This window comes from Alligator mississippiensis, chromosome 5 (genome assembly GCF_030867095.1).
Source record: "Alligator mississippiensis isolate rAllMis1 chromosome 5, rAllMis1, whole genome shotgun sequence".
In the NCBI taxonomy this organism is placed as follows: domain Eukaryota; kingdom Metazoa; phylum Chordata; order Crocodylia; family Alligatoridae; genus Alligator; species Alligator mississippiensis.
Genome location: NC_081828.1, coordinates 195,737,479 through 195,757,792, shown reverse-complemented (window position 1 = coordinate 195,757,792; position 20,314 = coordinate 195,737,479). Strand labels below are relative to the sequence as shown.

The 20,314-nt window shown below is 43.1% G+C and overlaps 1 long non-coding RNA gene across 1 annotated transcript in view; it reads right to left on the bottom strand.

Moving 5' to 3' along the window:
* LOC109285962 (uncharacterized) overlaps positions 1-20,314 on the bottom strand; it is a 571,893-nt gene that overhangs the window by 231,134 nt on the left and 320,445 nt on the right. Inside the window, exon 17 of the long non-coding RNA XR_009462697.1 lies at positions 16,445-16,514. This is a non-coding gene — a long non-coding RNA (uncharacterized LOC109285962). The remainder of the gene's footprint in view (positions 1-16,444; positions 16,515-20,314) is intronic.

The following is a 20,314-nucleotide window of genomic DNA, read 5'->3' as shown; positions in this document are numbered from 1 at the left end:
GGAGCCTCAATCCCCCTTTCCCCCACTTAGCTGCTGGAGCTGCGCTGCAGGCTGCCTGGGGCCAGCGCATGTCTCTGCATGTGGCACCCCCTGTCTTTCCTCCTTCCTCCCAACAGCTCTTGACCCAGGCTGGGGCATCAGTACAAGTATTTATTGCCATCCATTCTAACTGTTGAAATGTTTCTACTGCACATGCTCTACTCGGACAGTAAGGAGATCACCCCAAGGTGCTTACTGCGCATACTCAACTTTTTGTTGTGTATGTGTAGTGCATGAGCATAGTCATGATCATGACATTGATAATGTTGTTCTGAAACTGGTGGGGGCAGTGCTATTAAGCAGCTGCCACTGGGCGCTACAAGTCTGCCAGCTCTGCAGAGGTGCAGGTGGCTTCCTCAAAACAGTGGGTGACCATCACAACCCCCAATTCCTGTGCCTTGGGAGCCCAGGTGCAGGTTTCCCCCAGCCCAAGCATGTCCTCCCTTCACATCTCAAGTCTCTCCTTCTGCTGGTCCCATAGCTCCTGGTGCCAGGAGTTATCTGCATGCCCAGAGCTTGGAGGCAGTGACCAAGGCCTGCAGCAGCTTCTCTTTGCTTCTTCAATACCTCCTACAAACATCCCTCATGCACTTTAAAGTTGTAAAGCCCCCTAGCCTTAGGTCATCATTGCATCCTCCCCACAACCTCCTCCCTCATACAGGTTGTCTCTCTTAAGTTAGACAGGGGAGACAGAGCCTTTGTGTGAAGTTGCAATGTTCACTGATAAAAACAAAGTACAAGGGCAGGCATCTCAGACCCTCTCAGCACTTGCCTGAGTGTTTATGTGCAGACAATGAGGCAGCTGTGCTAAGTCTCCTGTCTGGAACCTTCCCCCACCTACAACTGGGAGCCCGGGTGCTGCTGTCCACTTGGCACAGTGGAGACCAAGGTCCCAGCAGTGCTTCTGGTAGGCAGCAGGTCCTACAGCGGTCCTAGAATGGGATGCTGGGGATGAAGGGGACAGGTCCCTATGCAGGTACTGTGACAGACATCTTCTTGGCTCCCTCAAGGGGTCCAGGGACCCTGCACCCCACAGGAACTTGGATCATCCCTGGAGCAGGCTAAGCACTCCAGAGAATGCCAGCGGATCACCACTCCCTGCCCACCACTCCCGTCCTTCCCATTTCAGCACTGCATCCCTGTGTGTGCAGCACTTAGATCCCAACATTGTCCGGAAGAGACACGGTCAGAACAGCAAAGCTCTTACACCAACCCTTTCCTTCCCTTACAGGAGAGGTGTTTCAATGCTGTTTGTGTTCAGGAGCAGTACTTTGGTCCCAACATTTCCTTGGAGAGAGTCAGCCAGACTCAGAGAGATGAGTTTTGTCACTACTCCCAGGGAAGAACCAGCCAATATGTGGTGCTCCTGCTGCAGGAGATGGTCCCCCAGGAGCTGCTCAAGAGCTGGAAGGGGGACACCTGCTTTGGTGGTGGACCAAGGAAGCCTGGGTTGCCATTGAACCTGAAAATCCACCTCATGTGCTACCCATGGCTCTGCTATGATGTGCTGACACACCCAGATGAGTTCACAATTGCCAACAATATTAGTGCATTGCCGAACCCATGACCTGACCCTGGGACAAGTTCCCCATACCCCAGCCACCTAAGAAAAGTCCTGCAATGAGCCACCCTTGGCTTTCCAGCACTGTTCTTCTAGTTCAAATACTCTGGAAGGGATTGAAGGTGAGGGTGGGGGTTTCTTTCCTATCAAGGGTTGGGAGGGGGGGTCTGGGACTGGGATGGGGTGGTGGGGGTGGAGGTTGCTGTTAGGGGTCAGGACAGTGACTGTCTGTGCCATGACATATGGAGTGGGGAGGGGGCACTGATGGTCTTTCCCCAGGGATCAGATCAGAGGGGAGAGGGGAAAGTGCAGGAGTGCCACTTGCATCCTCTCCAGGTGTACAACTCAGGAGTCACCCTGGCACAGCACAGGAGCAGCTGGGATAACATTTCCTACGTGGGATTCCTGCCATCACATCAGTGTCTTCCTTGGACTGCAAGGGAGGTAGTGGGATTCTCTAACAAAGGGAAGTTTGTCTCATTCTGCTGTACTGCATCTCTAGTGGTTCTCATACATAGCTGCAAGTTATCTCCTGTCCCTGGCCTTGGTATCCTTTCTGCCAACCAGGAAGGGGCATTGTCAACTGGGAAGAAGCACCAAGTGTTTTTTACAGTTTGTTTGCAGAGCTCAATAAACAATTTTAGCACCTTTCTGTGAGTGAAAATGGGGGAGGGAAAGGAGGCTGTTTCAGACTTTTGGAGACTGAGCACGGGGGTCCCTGGAAGGGTGTAAGGGAGTCAAGGTCAGGGTCCATGGGGCTGTGCCCACACGCCGGTGCTCTTAGTATCACATCTGTGTGTACATCTTGTGGTGCTTTGTTAGAGGGTGCAAGGACATGGCCCAGGGCTTGTACAGAGGACACAGATGCCTCCCTTTCCCCCACTGCCTGCCTATGGCTAATAGATGGCCAAAGGTAGGTCTGGGGAGAGAGGCTGTGTTGGTTTGGCTCTGGGAAACCTCAGGGATGAGTCCTGCTGGGCACTTCGCTAGCATACTTCCCTGTGAGGGGAGTAGTAGGGGGTAGTAGGGGGCTGCACGGGTGACTGGGATGCCAGAGGACAGCGATATAATTTGAATTGATAGGGGCTCTGGTACAGAAGGTCATAGAATCATAGAAGTAGGGTCAAACGAGACCTTGTAGATCTTCAAGTCCAACCCCTGCCTGGGCAGGAAGAAAACTGGGCTCAAATGACCCCAGCCAGGTAGGCATCAAGCCACTTCTTAAAAACCCCCAGGGTAGGAGCTAGCACCACTTCCCTTGGAAGTTGGTTCCAGAATTCACCAGTCTAATCTAAACTGATTAGATTTGAGTGCACATCAAACCAGGTCTATCTTCCACCATTTTTAGATAAGTCTATGTGCACGCAGGGCATTTGCACACATGCACGTGCTGCAGCAGTGGGTGCTTTGAAAAGTGCCCAGTGCTGTGGAGCATGCAGTTGTACAAGTGGCGAAATGAGCATCAGTGCTGAACGGCAGCGGTGCACTTTTAAACTACAACACATCAGCAGTGCTTTCATTCAAAAGTACACCACCACCATTTTCTGCACACTGATGCACATTTTGCTGCTTATAGAACTGCAAGTGGTGCAGTGCAGTTCACATCAGCTCACATGCAGAACAGATTCAATTAATCAGTTCAGTAAAGAAGGAAAAACTTCTTTAATGTCCAAGTCCCCAAGGCCTGGAATAGACTCCCTCCAAAGGTGGTGCAAGCACCTACTCTGGACTCCTTTAAGAAGCATTTGGATGCTTATCTTGCTGGGATCCTTTGACCCTAGCTGACTTCCTGCCCTTGGGGCAAGGGGCTGGACCTGATGATCTTCTGCAGTCCCTTCCAGGCCTAACGTCTCTTAAATCAGTCTGCTCTGAAACAGCGTATCTCCAGCGCATCATGGGACAAAAACATACATGTATAAATGCCCTAAACTTCTGTATGGTTATGGGTTTAGTTCAATTTCCAAACACGTAGACCAGTTTATGTGTAATGCCTGTACCTGGTCTGAATGTTGAGCCCTGAGCTTCAAGGGCAAGGCACTTCCTTGCTCAGTGATTAGACACTTAAAATAATGTCTGCGGGATACCTACCTCTCTCCTTTCTCTATATACAGCCTAACCCAATCAATCTGGATCACTCTCCTGGAGCAAAACACCTCCAGGAATTTCAACAGCTAAGTGAAAGTACCAATAAGGTTGATTTGGATCTGGCTCTTGGTCTTAACTAATAATATGCAACTAATATATCCCAAATATATGCTGCCCCTCTTCTCATGAGGAACCCCACAACAAGCACCATTTCAGTTTGTCAGATCACTAGACACTGAATTGCATAATACTTGTGGGAACTCTTAACCCCCAGGTCTCACTTCCATTTGCAAGAACCTGATACATGGCCATTGAGTACCTGAGTATTGTGAGTATGCCCAGCAATATATTTTGAACAAAAATTCATTGTCGTTTTAAGCCATAAAGAGAATGTCTAAGTCATAAGTAACTATCAGTGAAGAAGTCTGATCCACGCAACCAAAGCCACCCAAGGGGGATGTACAGGGTAAATAAATAAAAGTGTTCCTGTTGTCCAGAAGCACCTGTGATAGTTCTGAAACAGGATAGACTGAGTCCTCAAAGACTGTTTTTGTTCATCCTACAGAATGGAGAAACTCACTGACCTCATTAAGTAAATACCCTGTGTATAGATAACTTACACTGCATGATCAAATAACAGACAAAACATAATGCATATCCTGTCTTTTCCCTTGATTAATGCAAAATTTGCTCCATTTCAGTTCCAAATTAGAGGAAAGGGGAAGAAGAATTCAGACTGCCAGGTAAATATTTAATGTTTCTCCTGAGAAGTAACTGACTGCTAAAACATATTGGAGTGTAATTGAGTTTTGTCATCTGTCTCTTTGTGGCTATTTTTCTTTCTTAATTTTATTCTTCTGTTCTTTAGCAGAGTGAAAAGTTGGAACGTAGCCTTTGGAGAAGTTCACTTTCAAGTCTCAGAGTGTTTTAGGATCACAATGATCAACAGAACAAAGTTTAGTTTTATTGGCTACTGTTGGCCAAATCCTCCAGCTGAAAACTATTAGAAGCTTTCTTTGATTAAAGAATGGAGAATAAATAAATGGACAAAGTATATGGGTTGAGAGATAGGATTATCCTTCAAAGCAGAGCCAGAACACTGAATACCTGAAGTGCCACTGGCTACTAGTACAACAATAGTGTATTAAAATGTGTAGTTTACTACCTGCTCCCAGTATAGGGATTTTCTGACATAGATAAGTGTAGTTCATAGACTTTTTGGCTATGTTCCTCTGAGAAAAAAAACAGAGCATTTTAACAAAAGGAGGCCTTTCATTGTCCTTTAACTCATTGAGTAGAACTATAACAGTTTTAAGGTTTTTGATTGTAGAAGGAGGTTTGAATCCCCGTTTTTATGTTTTGTTTTGTTTCATTTGGGTTTTCTTTTGGGGGAAAGGGTATTTTACACATCTGCTGAAATAGAGAAGCAGGGTTTTCCCCTTCTTGAGCCCAATCTAGTAATACAGTCATACAAAATCATGATTTTGTGGAATTACGTGTGGAAAAGCTGATTTAGTTCAGTGGGGGGGACAACCTTTTTGGCATATGTGCCCTAAATTAAGCCTCAGGCCCTCCCCAAATGCTACTCCATTCCCCTTCCCCTGCCTGATCTGCTGCTCTGCTTTCTGCAATATCTGCCACTGTGCTGCCTGTCCTATCCCTGAACTTGTGTGTACTGCACTTAGAGGCTGTCCTGTGCTACTTGTGATACTCATGCCCCAGGTTGGCCACCCTTGATTCAGTTCCTGTTAGAAATAAAATAAATAGAAAATTTGGTCTGCATGACTCAAGGGGAAAAAAAGATCCAGATAGCCTACTTAAATCTTGGGTTATTTAAATTTACTTCCACTTTGGTCCTTATTTACTTACCTAAATTTACTTTACTTTACTCTCCCTAATCTTCAATAACTGCTGCCCTGGCTCTTACAAGATTAGTTTGAGAATATCCATGAAGTACTGTAAGAATGAAAGTATTATTCCTCTCTACCTTGGCTGCCTTCAGTTTTGTTCTTCCCTTATTCCTAATCCCCTTTAGCTTAATTTCTTTTTGCCCCTTCCACCTGTTTTTTTTCCTTCAGCATGTGCACAGTCCCCTTCAGCCCTGTCCACCATCATTCATTGATCTCAATCCTTCTTCCTTGTTTCAATCATACCTTTTCCCAGGAGCCACTTTCTGTCCCAACCATCTGACATCTGTTATCTCTCTTCTAGCACATGATCATTAGTTAGTTCAAGGCTGAATTAAAGCACTCTGTAGCACAGATTTTTAATTATCTTGTGTGCACAGCATCTAGAACTGCAAAAATAAATGGTGTGATCTCACATCTTACGGTAGCAACAACACAATTCCTAGATAGTAAATTGACTTTACAACATAGTAAACACGGAGCAGAGACATTATGCACAGCAGGTTTCCACAGGCAACAGTGGGAGCTAAGGACACTAACCCATTGCAGAGGCAGTGCCAAGATAGACATGGTATGATGTTCTGAGGACAGCAGAACCAGGAACTCCAGCATTCGCACTCTGACTCTGCCATGAGCTGACTGGCACTGTTTTCAGGATGCAAGGGGGCAAAAGAGTGGAGGGAGTTCAGTCTGGGGTCTTTTCAGACAGAGGTGCAGAGTGAAGCAGGTAGATTGGAGCCTCCCCTGAGGTGAGGGGCTTCAATCCCCTCACCCTACCCTCTAGCGCTGGCTAGTTAACGCCCCAGAATGAGTTCCCTCTGCTCCCCTTCTCCTCTCCCATTCTGAAAACAGCACTGGTGCTGGGAGTCGGGAGGAGCACTGCTATGGGAGACCAGCCACAGGCTTATAGCCAGCAGCTGGATTCCCCAACCCCCAGGACGCAACAGCGAACTTCTGTTGGGTTCAGGGGGATCATTGTAACTCATGACACTTCCTGTATAGTGCCATGAGTTATAACGGGAAGCTGTTTTTCTTTCTGTGCTTTCAGAGTGGGCTTGAGAACATCTCAGGCTATTAACCTGTCTCCATTCTCCATCTACAAGAATGTATTTGTACAATTGCCACTAGGAGCACCAGTTGGTTAATATTTATAATGCATTTAGGAGCGTTTTAATTGCAAAAATGTTATTAACCCATTACACAGCCTTACAACATCCTACTTGCTCGTTTGAGCTACATGAATAAGGGGGTTTGGGGACAAGTGGGCAAATCACCATTGTTGTTTCTTTCCTCATAAAAGCCTATAAAATTAGATTGTGTATTTTGACAGGTAAGTTTTAATGCCAATTTTATATGGCTACTATTGCTACTGATAGTTTATTCATTCATTGCCTATCTTGCCCATAGTATAGTTCAGCACATGTATTAGGGGGGAGTTACTGAATTGTAAAAAATGTATTCTGAGCTAAAACTTGTCTTGTTAACTTTTTTCCTGGAAATATTTTAGGCATTTTGTTTCATTTTAATTTTGCCATTTAAATGTATCTGCTTTAAACAAATCAAGGGATCTCCACTCCATTTCATATGCTTTATACCACTATCACTATTTAGACATAACTGCAATATAACTGAGTCCTGAATCATGCCCTACATTCTTTTTCCATATACCCTCAAAAGTACTTATAAAGTAGACCACACAAGATGCTGTTAGTTGATCAGATAAATGTGTACACACTTTTAATAATACCCACATATTTACAAGACATGGGGTGAATAACAACAACAAAAATAAAATGGTGATGATGTTGATGATGATGATGATGGGAAGGAGAAGGGGAAGGGGGAGAATAAGAACTTCCTCTTCTGTCTCACATGAGATTACTCTGCGCATGTAAAAGTTAGGTGATCTGCTTCCCCCATAGCAAGATGCAGATTAAAATCTTACAGGTGGCAGTGCTATTACTTTCCTTAGGAGGAAACCAAGCAGCAGATTTTAAGACCATTGAACAAGGCAGTAGTGGATAACTAGGTCTCAATTTCACAGTTTAAGACTAGTTTGGATGTTTATTTGTCTTGGAAGAAATTAACATCCATTAATAACCTTGTATACATCCGAGATGTAATTCAAATAACTTTTGAAAGCAACAAGAGATTACTGGGAAGTTCCAACACAAATTTAGTTCCTCTTTCAGAAAACTAAAATCTGGAAATCATTAGGAAACAAAGCTCTCATACAGATTCACTATAGTTTCTTGCCTAATAAAACCAAAGCGCACTGATAGCATTCCATTGTTGTTGGACATTATCTATGTATGATGGTCCAGATTGCACTGTTGTAAAGTGGTGATGCTGCACTGACTTCCATTTATATCAGGCAAGAACCGGGGCAAATAAAGTTTATATATGATTGGAATAGCAATCAAACTTACTCTTGCCACTAGCAAAATAGATATCATAATGATATAAACATTGTGCCACATAATAAAACTGTGACATTGGCACACAAGAAGATAAGCCAGGTCACAAAACCTGCTCTCTAAATCAGAAACATTTTTGACCAGATTTAAAGAAAAAGAAAACCAGGAAATGTACTGGATTTTTGTTTAACCTAAAACCAGTACCATACTGACATACATGTACTGAATCTCAGTCTATTCTTCCAACCCAACTGAACACCTACAAATTATAAGAGGACACTGCAAACAGAAGTGCAAAGAAAAAGAATGTTACTTTTGTATGCATATTCATCCCTAGGGGTTTATAAAGTTGGCCCATGTGTGGAGTTTTTTTTAAAGATGCAGGACAAATTTATTACAACAGAGAAAAGCAGTAAAATGAAATTTATTATTTTTATCATTCCTGGCAGTCCTTCCAGCAGACAGACCAGGTCCTTGAACTGTGCAAGGCTTTCCTGTGGTTCACAGCTTCCACATCTCAGCAGGCTTGGAACTGAAATGTACTGCTCTTGTCAAGCTGGCCTAAAAGGAAGAAGACACGTCTCCTGCCTGAGACTGCTCTGCACATGTGAAAGGTAGATGATATGCTTCCCCAGCAACAAGATAAACTCCTTGCTCCAATTACTTTAATTGCATAATTAGGTATTTTAAAAAAAGAATGAATGCTGATTGCAGAATTAGAGTTCTATGTACTTTCTTTTCTTAAACGTGTAGTTGCATCCTATGTTAATATCTACTCAACATCAGTGAGATAAAAGTATTATGAATGAGGATAGGTGCTGAAAGGTAATAACTTCAGCACAAAAACTAGCATCCTTTGTGTCAGTCATCCATCTGGAAAACAGTGATTCACACTGTTACCATACAGCATCCCTACAGTATCTTCTTTACAATTAAAAACAAGACAGTCGTCCACTGTCTTACCACTTAGAAAAAAATCTTAGTCCTAAAATGATGAGTCCTGGAAAAAACAACATTTTTCAATTATACTTATTCCTGATTGGCAAAGAACTGACATCTAATCCTACTATGTCTAATGAAAGACAGGTAACTGATGGCCTGGAAGATCCTACAACTTTTTAAACATAATTTTGGGAAAAGGGACATCAATAAATGGTGAAAATACAGCTGACTTAGTAGGAAGGATACTGATGTCTGTCTAAAATGTCACCAACTACTATTTGTTTAGCAATCTTTAAAATTTCTCTTGACTGATTACCATGCATCATGACCAAATCCTGACCACATAACAGGATCATATTTGCTTCCATGTATTAACTTCAGTGTCACTTGATTATGTCAAGTTGATACATTTACAATTACTCAACAAACCAGAACTGACAAGTTTTCTTCTCCACCCCAAGGCCTCAAGAGAATGCTAGAATATATCTGAAGAAGATAATCTATAAGGTGCAACACTACCTAAACTAAATCAAAGATGAATATGTTTGGTAAGTAACACCTTACTTCAGCAGTGCTATAAAAGGACGGCTATGAAGATAGTAGAGCTTCTAAATAGAAAGCATTATTTTGAATACAAAAGATTACATAGAAAAGGAAAGGTGAAAACAAAACAATTAACCCATGGAGGGGCACGAGGGTAATAGGGTAAGCATCCATAGTCTTGATTTAACTATACTTAAACAAACCAGTCTGTGGGTAATTTTTTTGTTCCAAAATTTCCCATTCAAGGTGGTTTGTAAATTTTTGTTGTTTAAGAACAACTATTCTGGCATCAGTGATAGAATATCCAGGGAGGTTAGTGTCCTGCCCCAGGCTCATGCTTCTTTCTGGAACTGAGGTCTAATTGGTGTTCATTCATTCTTTCCCATATAGAGATCAGCCTGTCTGCCCAATGTAGACAGCAGAGGGACACTGTAAGCAGCATGTGATTAATGAACCTCAGATGTTATAATCCTGTGTTTTTTGGTCCAGTGATGATGTGGTCCATGTTGATGAGGGGGCAGAGCTGGCATCTGGGTTTGGAGCAAGGTCTGGTACCTTGGTGAGACGAGTTAGATGGTATTGCTGGAGAGATGCCACTTGACTTTGAGGGGCTATCTGTAAGTAAGGACAGGTTTGTCCCCCATAGCTAGCCATGGTTGTCATTTTCTAGCAAGGGTTGGAGGTAATTAAGGATGTGTCCACAGTGTTCAAGCTGAGGACTGTAGGGCTGTGGGAGGGATTCTGTTGTCCTTGTCCACAAGTTAAAACTGTAGCACATCAGAAATACATTTCCACTACTGAATTTTCCCCAAAATTCTGCTCATCTGGATACTCCAGTTACCAAACACAGGCCCTTGGCAGACATTCATTTAATGGCATGATTGAATCTGATCCAAAACCCCAACAATCTCAAGTCCTGTCACGCCACATGTGCATGGCAGGATGTGTGATTTGTGATCAACAATCCGATCCCAGACATACCCTTTCTATTTGTCAGTGCACAATCCAGGGCCTCCCTGCAGTGGCAAGTTGAAAACTGAGTACCATGAAGGCTGGCATGGGACTGCAGGTACAAAGCAATGAACTGACAGGCAGGAAATGTTGACAGGTTCTCCTACTCAACAACTTCAAAGCTGCATGACACCAGCTTCATGCAGAACTTCATGGTGCTCAGTTTTCAAGCCAATTAGTTTTCTCCCACCCAGCACTTGCCCACAGCCCCACATGCAGAGTAGTCAATATGCATCTTTGAACCTGCCACACAGGGTGATCTAATCAACTCTCCCCTTGCAGACCCCTGGGTAGCCCCGGTCCCCCTGTCAGCTATCAGCTGATGGTTGGCATAGGGATCAGGGCAGCCCAGGGTCTCCAACCAGGCTACAGCTATCCCCCCAACCGATACTGGCAATCAGCTTGTGGCAGATGGAGTGTGATCTGGCATATACACATATTCAGTTTAAGGCATGATGCAAACCAGCCACAAAGTGTTTCACATTATACGTGGAACATCTTTGTCACTGGTTTCTCATTTTATCACAGCAGAAATTAACTGAATGCTTGGCAGGATTCCTATTCATGGCATGATCAATTGTGCCATAAATATAACATCTGCCAGGGCAGACAAAAGGGGAGGCATAGAAGTGCCCACAATGGGAAGCTTTGTTAATGAGTTTACTACCTCTAGAAAAGCGTGCTTTGGTTATTATTTATGCTATTGTAATGTGTGAAGGCCCCATGCAGGTGGCATCATGTGGTAGGCATAGACAAATGTAATGAATACAGTCTCTCCCAAAGGAGCTTACTCTCATTCATTCCCTTCCCCTCATCCATCTTGGAGACAGACCCCTTCATTTGTTAGAAACTTCTTATTTCCAAATGGTAACTAATTGACCCTGATATCATTCCATCAGTGCCATATATGAAAGCTGGCTTAGGGAAAGTTTTACCTTTGTGAATCTCTTACAACCTAGGCAACAAGACTTCATGCCTGGGAAAAGGCTTCATGGCCTTGAGATGGCATTGGTGCTCAGGAATAGAATTCATAGATTCATAGATGTTAGGGTCGGAAGGGACCTCAATAGATCATCAAGTCCGACCCCCTGCATAAGCAGGAAAGAGTACTGGGTCTAGATGACCCCAGCTAGATGCTCATCTAACCTCCTCTTGAAGACCCCCAGGGTAGGGGAGAGCACCACCTCCCTTGGGAGCCCGTTCCAGACCTTGGCCACTCGAACTATGAAGAAGTTCTTCCTAATGTCTAGTCTAAATCTGCTCTCTGCTAGCTTGTGGCCATTGTTTCTTGTAACCCCCGGGGGCGCCTTGGTGAATAAATCCTCACCTATTCCCTTCTGTGCCCCCGTGATGAACTTATAGGCAGCCACAAGGTCGCCTCTCAACCTTCTCTTGCGGAAAGAGAATTTGGACATCAGATTTAGAGCAGTCCAAGGGTACGGAAACCAAGCATAAAATTTGGCCTCCAGATACAAATAGGGAGGAAAAAGGTAATTTATTAAAGAGACAAAAGGCTAAAACAAGGTTTATAGAGGAAAGGAGTGAACACAGGTAGAAACTAAAGAATGTAGGGCCTGACTGAACACCACTGAGATCAATTGATGTCTCCCATTCACTTCAATGGTTGCTGCTTCAGGCACCTTTACATAACAGGTTTTTAAGGAAAAGTTTAGTTTAGGTGGAAAGTGGCACTTAGTCTCCAAACCTTTCATGTAAAAGGTTCTGTGGAAGTGAGACATTCCACAAACACACTGATCAATGCTTTCATGTAGTATGTGTCACTGCAATACCACATGGATGACTGCACTAGAAATGCATAGATAAGTCATGTTAACCATATTATTCTAGTCAGTCTGCTGGCTTTTAGACTAGCTTGAGATTCAAGTTACAGAGAGAAATGGACCCATGTCAAATTATTCTGTAATAACAGTTTATTATGGGAGACAGAGAAATGCTTCCTACCGTTCACTGGAAATATTCAGGGAGAATCCTCATTGGCTTAGTTAATAGGTATTTTTGCCATACATATGAAGAGTTTGTCATAGCACATAATAAATTACTAATAATATATCAGTGAACATTTGCATGTAAGACAGGTATACATGTAATGTATTTATGATGCTACTAGTCCTAATAACACCCTGCCTCCCCCTTCCCCACCCACATTTGCTGGTATTTGAGCAATTACAAACAGAGATAACTTAGCATTAAGGGAGCTGAGGTGTTACATGGATTTCTTATACAAAACATCTCAAATATGCAACAGTCTTTTAGTTACTGAAATTCTCCTGTAGGCCCATTCAGAAGACGACCTTGCTAATTAATCAAACACATCATCTAGCAAGTGCCCACAATTGTTGTATGGAAACAAGTGGTCCTTGCACACTTTGCTCATTAAAAATACTTTCATTGGGATTGATTCTCAGCAGGTCAGAAACAATTATTATATGAAATCAACCTTTGTTCATTATACCAGTATTTCCTCTCATATTAAAATGAGGAGCTGGGTTCCTCACTCCATCATTATCAAATTGGCACTTTTCACAGAAGTGTACAGAAAGTCCAAGGTGACAGTTTTTAAGATGGCAAAAATATACTTTGGCTATATTAATGGAACTAGGTCAATTTATATCAGACAGAAATGTAGCACATGTATAGCAATTTCAAGATTAAAGGGAATCTCAGAAACAGGTTGGTTTCACTTAACTCTTCAGTTTCAAACGCTTCCTGAGTTATCTAAACCTAGGCTGGCCTATATCATTCCCTATAACTCTGAGTATCCACTTCCTCTAGAAATCCCAGATTATACTCCAAGAGAATTGCTTAATATATTCTTCTAGATGGGTGGATTAGTATCCTCCAACAACCACAATTTCTCCTGTACCTTCCTTATCATGAATGATCATGGCTTCCCTTAGAAAATCTCCATCCCCTTTAATGCCTTTAATAACCCTGCACCGCCACCTTTGGTCTTAATTTCTGATCAAGTGGGGGTCTGATCCTGCTTCAACTGAAATCAACAGCAAAACACTCTTCGATGTTAATGGCATAGGACCAAGCCCTTTTAAGACACCTGGAAAATGCATCTCAGTTTTAACAGACAGTTTGTTATCCTATCATGTTCATAATGATTTGGCCACAAGCTAAATTAATTCAAACCTCCTATCATCCATTCTAGCCAAATTCTTCAATTAACCACCATCTTTTAGATTGGAAGACATGTAAAGATCCCAAACCAATCCCTTTAAACTTTCATGAGCCTTGATAAAATCCCTTTTTAAATCTGAGGATAGAGAAGAATTTTACACTAATTTGAATACATTTACAACCATAATACCAGATTGGGTGGTGGGGGAAGGTGGTGGGGGGGAGAAACATAATTCGCATTGTTCTTGTTCTTATTTTTTTCTAGTCCCCCTGCTCAATCTATACAAAAGATTTTTTTTAATGACCCAAAGAACTATCAAGTTCAAGGCAAGCTCCAAAACTGAAAATGTAAGATATACTTTTTTTATATATGGAAACTGTATATTTAGTACATGAAATATGATAGAAATTGGTATACAGCTAGAGAATTATATAGACTCAGGTTTTATGTATATTTTTTACAGAGGACTAAAACCATTGGCAATGTGTAGGGGGTGCACATGTACCTCCTGAGTGTGCCAGTGCACCCGCTATGAAAAGGCGCTGCCACCACTGCTGGCTGCGCCTGCAGGTGGTCACTGCTCGCCACCTCCCCTCGCCGCAGACACTACCAGTAGCATCTGCAGGTGGTCGCTGATCCCTGGTTGGCGCTCGCCACCCTCCCCGCTCCCAAGCAGGACTCCCCACTTACCGCCACTGCGCTCCTGCCACCATCGGTGCTGCCATGCCCCCCCCCCCAGCTGCTGGGAGCACACGTTGTTCATGACTAAGACCTATTCTATTAAAACTATGAACAAAAAAGTGGCAGTTTAATCTTTGCTTTCAGTGCAAAAACACTTCAATGTTATATACCATGGATATTTTTGAGTGATTCATGCATTCTTTTAAAATTTCTTTTCATGTATATCACTGGAATTCAAGACTCATTAGTATAGCCAGGTGTCTAGCCCTAATAATAGAAAGCTGTGATATTAATGTGGTTACACAGACAAATAAAAAAATAATCCTAGCTATTGTTCGTCATAGGATGTACGGCAAAATCCCTGTCTATGGGCAGTGTTACTGCAAATTATACAGTACCATTTCAGCAGATTAAATAGGATATAATGAATATATAGTATTATTTAGTTAGAGACAAGCCTGCCTTGAGCATGGTGCTGGACTAGATGATTTCCTCAGGTCCCTTCCAGCCCTACTACCCTAAATTCTAAAATTCAAATCAAGGACAGGATTTCTTTCCTTATAGTTAGCCTTCAATATTTGTAGTTCCTAACTACAGGGAAGTGAAACAATAATAGCATGCAAGATGACAGCAGGCTGCCACTGCCAGCTGGGACCAGTGCCAGCACTGGGTTCTTCCTGGAGCTTAATGCGGGTTGCTCTGGGCAGACTCAGGTACTGGCACTGGCCCCAGCCGGCAGCAGCAGCATGCTGTCATCCCACACACAGATCTGGGGGCCTGCATCCCCAGGGAAAAATCTGGCACCACCCTGCAGCCCTCCTGGGGGGCACGGTCCCCCAGATCTGCGAGCAGGATGACAGCAGGCTGCCGCTGCTGGCAAGTGATACAAGTTTTGCTTTGAACAGTTTGAAGTGCAGTTTCCCAGAAATCCCTGCACCTATCTCTTTGAAACTTGGCAGACCTCATGCCCTCAGAAGGTACTGTCATCCCTGGAAAGGTCATCTGAATCAAGCAAGAAATGACAAAGTTATAGGCATTTTCATGATTCCTCATTATAGCCTATGGGCAAAACACTGAAACAGCGAAACAGTTTCGACGAAACAAAACAGAACAGTGCTTCAAAACAGCAAAACAAAACACTGTCCCTTTGAAACAGCAAAACAGAAATTGAAATGAAACAGTGCTGTTTCGCACAGCCCTAATTTCTGTACAAAGGAACATTTTTTAATGTTCACAGGTGATTTGAAGTTAGTATGTCTTTTCGATCTCATATGCAGAGCACATTTGTGATGAAAGAGTAAAAGATAAAGCAAAACATTTTTGGGAACAAAATCTGGGACACTCCACAGAAATGACACCTACTATAGACCTCCAGATCCAGCAGCAGTTCAGCTAGAACTGAAAGTAAGGTGGTACGGCCTCAGAAATCAGTGGACAGAGTGATTTAGAGAGGGAGAAACTGTCAGATATCTTCTACAGACCATGTGTCCCTAGGCATGATTCTGCTCTGGTTTTGGAAGTTGATTTGAGAAATATTTTCCTGATTTGGAGTAAAACTCATTTCAGAATACGAGGACACAGCCCTGAAATTCAGACCCACCCTGAAGATGCAAGACAGTTTGTTGCTGTAGGCTCAGAATATTAGTGAACATAACTAAGTGGAATCCACAGAAATTCCAGGGCCTCAGTTTTTTTAAATGAACTCACTTAACTCCAAATTATGACCATATCAGAATGAACTGGATTTTTATCAGTCTGTGGTGGCTAGACACAAGCCTCTCCATCAAGAAACAAGCCAGAAGTGCCAGGATCCCATTGCCCTGGGTTGTGGAAACCTCAACAAGCCCTCATTGCTTACCAGCAGGAATGTCACCAGCATGGGCTGGAGAATCCCTAGCACTGCTGCCTCCACACTTTATTAGTAAGTGCCAACTCCAGCTGGAGAGGTGTATGCTGGAACACATTATAAAAATGTGCCCTGCCTCAGCTGGGAGGAGGGAGCACCTGAAGGAAAAGCCGTCTCCCATCCCATCTTGCCCCAGCAGGGATGAATGGAGGGACAGAACAGCAGTTCCTCCTTCAGAAGACTCAGAGGAGTCTTTCCACTTACCAGAGATCCAGCAGATGAGAAGCGCGGGCACACTCCATAAGCAGTGGAACCTCAAGGGATCCTAGTCATCCTGTAGGAAGAAAGAAGATGACAAACTGAGTTATTTGAGGTGAGGAGAGAATATTCTCCAGAGACCCTCAAAGAAAGGACTTATATTTGGATTCTATTTTTAACTTTATTAAAAGTGAAACCCCATCTAGGAGATAGGACTTGAGAAAAGATATCATTTCACCCCACAGACTGAGTTAAACTTTGGCGCTAAGGGCTTGTGCTAAATACACACCAAACTCATGAGGATAGTGATTTGGTGCATTTCTAAACCAACAACCTGATTAAGACCAGTAACATCCAGTTGGCATGAGGATGGGGTGCAAGGGGAGGTGGAGCCCAAGGAACACTACTTGGCCAGCAGGTAACAGTGCTGTTGAACAAGAAACCTCCCTCTTCACATCAAAGCATCGCAGATGAAATGAGGGTTTGCACCATTAATAGTTTGCTTCCTGGTCAAAGTCAGGTCCAAAAAGTGGATTGCACTGAAGATCACACCTCAAGGTGTAAGCAACCTATGAGGGCAACACATTGTCAGTTACACAATCCCTCAGCTGTATTCAACACATACATTTATTTGAATAGAAATATGAACACTTTTCAAATGCACTCATCTGGTATAAAACAATGCTTGATAATGAGATGGTTTAACAAGGGAGAGTAGAATCTGGGGGGAGGGGGGACAAAACAGTGTTTTCCTTAAAATTTGTAATTTACCCTTCTGAATACATTATGTGGCCATGAGACTTTACGTACCAAATTGATGACCCTTTAGCTTTGATCACCTGCCTCTGGCAGTAATTCATACATGAGCACGCCTACACAAAGAAAGCCTATCAAATACTGTCACTTGTCAGTATAATTGGTCACCCCAAATATTCATGTAAATACAAAAGTTTGTGTTTCATGTCATTCGTTTTAATTTGAATTTTTTAGAGCTGGTGAAAGGAGCTAAATTGACAGCCCTTAGTGCTGAAGCCAGCCACCTTTTTGTCCAAGAATCAAATATAATACAGCTGTAAACAACCAAGTTTCATGCAACCTAATATTGATGGATGATCTGCTGGGATAAGATACCAGGTTCAGACAAGAGGTTTTGGCATTTTTTCCTGGGATTGCCAACAAAAACAGTTATTAGTGACAATTATCAGTGGAAATTTTTAAAGATTTCATGGCAAGTAATTGGGAGCTAGCAGGTAGTGCCTCAATCTCCTTGATTTTCAATGGGATTCAGGTGCTTAAACACCACTGGTGACTTAGACAAATCTGCCATTTTTGTTTATCATGGCAATACCATCATCATACAAGAAACTGGACTGATTCTACTAATTCTTTTACAAGACCATCTCCATTCACCTTCTAATTCTACGAACCTACACTCGCATACATTTGAACCAGTGACTTGGTGTAGAAAGATGAATATCTGAATCATCCAGATCTCCATTGCTTTAGTCATTTTGACAAAATTAAAGCTCTCTTGTATATGGATGAATCACTCTGTGGATTTATCCATGACATTCTCAAGGTGACAATAATTTAATCTGCACTACAGGATATTATTTAGGTGGAAATAACCTGTAACCATTAATTCAGGCTGAATAATATATATTTTTATTAAGCATTGGTTCCTTGACTATTTATTTCTCATACATATCTACCATTGATTGATATGCCACCTCACAGATTAATATGGAGATGCTTGTTTCATATTAGACAAGTGTTGATGCTGACTATGAATCAGAGCCTTACTAATTAGCAGCTCCAAGTCTATCAGGATGTTTTAGGCACTTATTGATTTTATTTTTAAGTTTGCTCCCTTTTGAACAAGGCTGGGGATGGCAGGCTGGGGCACTGGTGCATTCAAAAGGAAAAAAGGGAGGGGGGGGGAAATTGATAGTATTTACTGTTCCTTCTGTACTTTTTCAAGGATGAACTCAAATAGATTGTTTGGAGGAAGGTTAATGAATTTAGATCAGTGTCTAAAACAGCTGCCAACAGATGGAGAGAGGTTGGGGGGGATAATCTGCCTGAGGTGAGGAGAGGTTCTTAGAGGAGCAGCAAAGCACACTATGAGAATTCTGTCTTTTTGCCCAGTCAACTAAAGTGCAGTTTATGTGATCGATAAACAGAAGTGCCATTATTATGGATGAACCGTATGTTTTCACCAATTAGAAACTTCCACAATACCAAAGACAATATGTGGCATTTCTTGACCTTGTTGAATAAGCAGTCATATGGGAGGCATATATGGATAATGGGCAGAAGCGCGTGGGGGGTGGGGGAAGACCGCCATAACAGAAATGCAGGATATAATGTTATTGCATGACTAGCTGTTTTAAAAACCACATGTAAAAAGGAGCTTTGACTTTGCATGGTCTAAAATGCCTGTTTTCAGATAGCAATGTCAATTCTTTAGCAATGGTAGAGTATACGAAGATATCACACTGAGAAATACAGCTATGGCCCTAATCTTTGAAGATAGGTACTTCTTTAGTCTACCATTTGTATACCACTGACACTCTCAAAGTCACTACTCAGCTGTCATGTAATCCCATAAGTACTTCATAAGTCCCCTAAGCATCCAAGTTTCTTCCAGTCAACATTTGCAAAGTCATGTAAGCACCAGTGCAACTGCACAGCTAAACTCTGGGATTCTCAGCCTAGGTGGGGAAATGTCCGTTTCATCAGTTTTAAGCATACTAATGCCTGTTACCTGTCAGCCTCCATATCAGGAGGTTTAGAAACAGGCCACTAATAGCAGTGAGCCCAGCAAAATAAAGCCAAGAACATGGGTGGATCCAGGACTGCAGCAACAGGTACAGCAGTGAACAGAGCTCACTACGTAAATGCCATACAGCTGAAAGGGATGTGGTCTCACCCCTTGCTGTGATCCTGGATGCCCATGAGCTCTCAGCAGCTCCGTATGTGATCTCTGAGCTCACCAACCAAAGCTTTCAGCAGATTCCCTGCTTTCAAGCAGGTCCAGAGCCTGCTACTCTTCACTCCCTCCCCACTGCCAATTCAGCACCAGGAAAAGGAGGCAACCAAATGAGCAGAGGCAGCACAGAGCTGCGTGCAAGCAGGGGCTGCACATTGCTGCCAGCTACTCCTCCTCTCCTTCCCCCTGTTGCTCAGGGGTGGGGAAGGGGTAAAGCAAAGAGAAGAAGAGACTGGGCAGAACCTGCACTGACCAGCAGAAAGCTCCTAGAGCTGACAGCACATGCAAAGCTCCCAGCAGGAGCTGGACTGAGGAGAACTCAGGAGCTGGGAGAACTCACTGTGCATGCATCCCACAGCCAAAGATGTGTGTGTTGGGGGCGGGGTGGAGGGGCAGCAATAGGATGACCAGGCTGCCACACAACCTCTAAATCCACCATGGCCACTGACACAGAAACATGGAGGGTAAGCATTCAAGAGTCCATTTTTTTAAAGGAACCACTTGGTTCAATCAAAAATAAACTCCAGAAGTAGCCCAGCTACAACTGGAAGTTTTATTTCATACTTCATTACATAATGCAGCTGAGGGAAGAATTCCTACTGATTAAACCAGTAGTAAGGAAGCATAATACTCCAAGTAATTGGTGTAGTCCCTGATGATCATCAAGCCAACTGCTTAGCTGTAGCAACCCCTAAATCCTCTCCCTGACATTTTCTTTCGCACTACCTTTGACAGCTTTCTGCTCAGCTGGCCCCTATGTTAGGCAACTAGCTCATCATGCAATATGGGGAGCCTTGGGCCTTAGGAGTTAGGCATTACAACACTAAATACCTTTAAGATCATTACCTTCTAGCTCTATCCACAAGCTTCTTTCGGGGTTCTTG